This window comes from Sinocyclocheilus anshuiensis, unplaced genomic scaffold (genome assembly GCF_001515605.1).
Source record: "Sinocyclocheilus anshuiensis isolate Anshui unplaced genomic scaffold, SAMN03320099.WGS_v1.1 scaffold366, whole genome shotgun sequence".
Lineage (NCBI taxonomy): Eukaryota > Metazoa > Chordata > Actinopteri > Cypriniformes > Cyprinidae > Sinocyclocheilus > Sinocyclocheilus anshuiensis.
The window spans coordinates 602,136-608,041 of NW_015547673.1; positions in this window are offsets into that span (position 1 = coordinate 602,136).

Consider the following 5,906-nt stretch of genomic DNA (forward strand, 5'->3'; position numbering starts at 1 on the left):
ATATATATATATATATATATATATATATATATATATATATATATGAAGATATTTCGATATTTATGTATTTTTGATTATTTATTTGCTTAATCATACAATGTAAGTTAATTTGCTTCTCACTCTTAAAAAAATATTTTATCTTATTCCTGTGTGCTCGTCAAAAGAAAGTAAGTCATACAGGTTTGGAATGATTTGGACAATTTTTATTTTTGGAGAACTATCCCTTCTACTGATCTCATAATGCCGCTCTGATGTTAACACCCACAGTTAGACACAAGATATGGCAGGCATCATATTTGGTTCCTCGTATCAGTAGGAATGTAAAGAGTTAACAAACCCGCACTTACAATTAATTGAACATGACCATTTCCCTTTTGTAGTACCACTGGGTAATAAAAGTAAATAGTCTGTTTTATTCTTGTATAATAATAATAATAATAAAAAAAAATGTCCAGGATGCTAATAAAAGTGTCCAGTGTCCTTGAAAAGTGTCTAGTGTCCTCAGTGTACAAATAGTTACCACGTTATTTCTTATTATTTTTCTGTAAATTTGAAAACAACATGGTCGCAACCCAGCAAAGCTGTTTCAGAGGCTATATCTGGTGACAAATCATGACAGAACAAGATGACTTCCACGTTAAAAGTGACAAACAATCTATTGTGTTCTAAGACAAAACTGCATTGAAGACAGAATTGATCAAAACAATTCCAACCAAGACAAACACAGCTTCACTTACACTTACCCCTTATGGATTTCAAAACATTTAACATTAATTAAAGGACATTACCGGAGCTATATGTTGCAACCCATTAGTCAGGTCTAATAGTCTTATTCCTTTAATAGTCTCATGCGTTTGTTCTCCACTGATAATTTACTGCTTTCTTTGTAAGTGACAGCAAGGACAGCAGCAGCAAGCTGCCCACACGGTGACAGTTCAATACAATCCAAATACATCTGGTGAAGCCCAACAGTCACTGCAGTTCTGACAGCTATTTCCTCCAGATGATGAGTTTTACTTTCCTTGGTGGATGACTCACCGCTCTTGACAAGTGAAAACAAATCTTTTTCTGGTTAACCATATGATTTGCATTCAAAATCCAGTGTGAGAGTCATAAGTGCTTTGTCTTCCTGAATCAAACCCCCTTTTGATGTAATATTTCACATTATACTACAGTTTATTATGATATTTAATTTTAATTGGCTAAATGGTGCTCCAACAATTTTAGAGTTCAGCAGCACTGGGACTTTGCGGTGAGTCTTAACAATGGAATACACTGCATAAGATCACATGTAATTTTCAACTGTTTTATGGAGTTATTGTCAACTGAAAGCGTTTTGGAAAGATGTTTAGCTGAAAAACTGGCATGGTTCTAAACAGCAGCACAATCCATTGAACGCACTGAAATGCTGTCCCTCACAGCCTCATTTTCATTCCTGTCAAAAATTGAATATGGAGCTTGCTGGTAGGGTTATGTTCATTAACTTAAACTAAAACTAAAACCATAAAAAAAACATTTACATTACTTGGATGGATGGATAAATAAATAAACAACAAACAAACATTAACTGAAATAAAACATAAAAAAATTCAACTTGGATCAACTCGAGGATGAGTAAATGACAGAATTTTCATTTATCTTCATTTGTGTTTCAAAGATTGAAAGTCTTATGTGAGTAATTCATGACAGAATTTTAATTTATGGGTCAACTAACCTAATATGAACCTCTTTTAGAACATGTTTCTATAAAGAAGTATCACACAATCGCAATCATGCTGTTCTAATTAGGTAAGAATTTAGAAATATATTGGGTATACTTGCATCATGCATAACTTGCATGACATTATTGATATGTTGATATAAACTGGTGTTCAATTAAATTCAACAGCTTCAAGAACTATCACGAACTTCCCTTCTGATTTTTTTCTGATTTGACCATTTCTTTCCTCATCTGTGATAAGTTTGAAATGAATCCAATAATGTGACATAAAATGGACGGATATTAAATCGATAAGGTAGTCAACAAAATAAAAGTGATGGAAAACGCTATAGGGGGCACTACCTTGACCTTGAGCAGAAGGACCCAGGTATGTCAATCATTTCTCTCCAGGCTGAGATATGAGTTCACAGCAACACGGTCAGGGCACTTAGAAGATCACAGAAACACTCTACTGTAGTGAAAGAGGGCTCTTTGCAAACCAGGCAACTAGAAACATCTGCACGTTTCAACCTGTGTTTCCATGTCTCGAGCAGAGAGGTAATATGCTATTGTCATGAGTGGTTTATATATAAAAACATAGTGCGTCATTTTCATTTTTCAGCAGCAGCGTAGCAGCTTTTTTGTAACACTTTGATGAGAGTCAGTTGATGTTTTGAGCTGACCTGTGCTCTGGAGGAGTATTGTTTGCTCAGAATTGGATGTGTTTCAATGACTTGTCACAGATCTGTCAAGATTTTTCAGACATCGTAAAGAGCATTCTGAAAACACATTGAATTATTCAGTAGAATTGCAAGTGCAGGTCCTTATTCATGAGATGATTAAACAACAAGAAATATTAGTGTGAAGAACCTTTCATTGGTATACCAGTGATAATTTGTCCAAAAATAAATATTCTGTCATCATTTACACACCTTCAGGAGTTTCTTTCTTCCATAGAACACAAAAGGGGATATTTTCAATATTGTGCTGATTGCTCTTTGCCATTCAGTTATAATATTTGGGGACTGTGGCTTTCAAGCTTAAAAAAAAATTGCACCATAAAAATACCATACAAGTAGTCCATATTATTATGCATTATATTCCAAGTCTTTTGAAACCATATGATAGTTTTGTGTAAGAAACGGATTGTACATACAGTACAGTACACTACAGTTCAGAAGATTTTTTTTAATGCTTTTTGAAAGAAGGATCACCAAGGATTTATTTGACTAAAATATAGTTAAAACAACAATATTGTGAAATATTATTACAATTTAAAAAACTGTATTTATTTGAAGTAGAAATCTTTTGTAACACTATAAATGTCTTTACTGTCAGTTTTGTTCAATGTAATGCATCCTTGCTGAATAAAATGAAAAACAACAACAATAATAATAATAATTATAAAAATAAATAGTTTTTTTTCTCCAAAACTCAGCAACGTACAGAAAGTCAAAATGTCATTCACAACCTTATTCTGACTGACAGAATATTAAAATATGACATTTACAAATACTTGTGATTCACCAGTGACTAAAGTAAAAGCTACAGGACGTTTAGTCAGATAGACTCCAGAGCCCTGAACAGAGTAGTCTGCTCTGTGGTCTTTAACTCAGCTCTTTGACATACTGTCATACTCATTTGAGACTCTGTTTTTGAGTCCCGTACAGAGAGTGTCATTTTTGTAAAGGACAATCCAATAATCTAAGTCAATTTGACAGAGCAAGGGGTCGTTCACAGATTCACAGTCCAAACAGGTAAACAAAAATCCAAAATACAGTAATTACAATTTTTTGCTAATGGACGCTCAGTTCGGCAGCCTGGCTGTTTTGAGCCAATCGTCTGAGCCATACATGTGACTAATCACTGTAGAGCAGCAGGAAAATTTCATCATGACAACACTGATTGGCAGATGTCAAGAATATACAGTCTTTAAAGGGGTCATAGGATGCCCATTTTCCACAAGTTGATATGATTCTTTAGGGTCTTAATGAAAAGTCTGTAACATAGTTTGGTTAAAATTTCTCAAAAACAACTTTTTTACCCTGTCAAAAACAGCTCTTTTCAGAGCGTGCAGATTTGTAGCATTTTCCTTTAAATGTTAATGAGCTCTGTTGACCCCGCCCCTCTCTTCCGAGCTGCTCTCAGAGAGACTGTTTACTTTAGCTGCATTCATCGTGAAACTTGCTAATTAGCACATTATTAGGAAAGGCGATTTGCAAAGATTTGTGTAGTAAATCAGCTCAAAAGGGAAATATTTATGCATGATTCTACGCAGACGCTACATTTGTTAAAAAAACCTTACACTCACTTCTTCTGTAGGTGAAGCTGGACCACGAATGATTCGTGCGAACATAGACGCATTTATGTAGATCGGGGGCACATTCCCTTCAAAAACAAACAAATCGGCTTGATTTGAGAAAGGGGTAAAGATTTTAGTAGACAAAAAACCACTGGGTGGATTTGTATCAGTTTAGGGTGGTTGTGTACACACACTGCCAACACACATTTCAGTTCAAACAACTTGTAAAAGTGCATGTAGCATTATATGACCCCTTTAAAGTGTTTTTTTTTTTTTAAGTTGCCTTTTTGATCATTTTCGCAAACATTTTACGGCCCCAGGAATATTTTGTTTTATGAATGTTTGAACATGCAATATTTCAAAAGAAAGAACAGAGCAGGCAAAAAAAAAAGGGGGAGAGAGTGAGTTTCATTAAAAAGACTAAGTCCGGTTCAGATTCAGAACATGATTAAAATGTAGATAGAGTATATCGATCGCTTCCATAGATATGTTCTGGAGCTCTAACTTCTTTGAAATCTTCTCCAGTTAATTTTCTCTGTTTAGACATGAATAATACACCGAAGAGCTGCTTTATAATAGAAAGTAACGTTTTAATTTTAATTGAAAGCAACACTGACACTGTTTTTTTCATGTTTAATTCTGTAAAGCTGCTTGCTTTAAAGAAATCTGTTCTAGAAGTGCTATGTAAATAAATGTGATGTGACTTGACTGGAGTGCAGAACTGTAGAGCTCATGCAAACATCCACATCGCTATGATCTGCTGCTTGCTTAACTGCTGTTTTCTCATGTGTTTACTAGACAGATACATTTCATTTGTGAGACTGAGGGAGGTAGAACAGACATAAGTGAAGCAAAAACATGTATCAGTCTACTAACAAAAATGTCAGCTGGCTCGGTTATCATTAAAATGAATCAGTTTGTTAAAATATTCAATCAGCTGTCAGAACTGACTCACTTGTACTGAGGCACATAATGGCTGGCAGTTCTTTTCTAGCTATTTAAGGTCAGCTTTTATACTGGTAAAGAGCTGCCCTGACAATTCAGTCTTCACATGCGCAACAACTGCTCGCCAGTCAATTCACACAGCTGGCACACAAAGAAAATATGAGCACTTGGACAGCGTCCGCTTAAGGAGCTTCTAAACTGCTTCAGTTCAACAGACTGAATGAATTTAACAATCCATATGGTGATATTAATGGCTTCTGATGCTCAGTGGTTTCTTAGCTTCCAGACAAATTAGACACGATGTGTTCAAGTGTCCTAAACTATAAGCACAGTAACACTCTATGATTATGTGCTGGGTGATTTATCACATCATTGTACACCTGTGACTGTACTTCTACATAAAATTTAAAAAAAAGCAAATAACAGAATAATAAAACGTACAAATTTTTATATATGCAATCCCTCTGTCATTAATAAAATCGTATTTGTTTTAATTTATAATGTTCTTCCTACCACATTTTCATTTTATTTTATTATTATATAATAATGAAATTGATATAACATTCAACATTTTGGGCTTAGTAACTTTTTTTGGACAATTCTTTTTAAAACGATTCTTATTCAGCAAAAAAATGAAAAATGAATGCTGAAAATAAAAAAAAATTACCGTGTTTTTGATTCATTAAATTCCGGGTGAGCATAAGAAAAGTCTTTTTAAAAAGTCATCAGTGTTGTCAGAATTAGAAATATGTATTTTGGATTATTTGGATTTTTGTTTACCTGTTTTGACACTTTCTCTGTCACTTTTATTTTTTTTTTTTTTGAGAATGATTGGATTGCCCTTAAAATTAAACTATCTGTACGTGGGTCACATACACAGTCCAAAATGTGTTTTTTTTTTTTTACACTATATCCAAGAGCTGGGTTAAAACGTTATAGTATATTACTTATTTTTATATA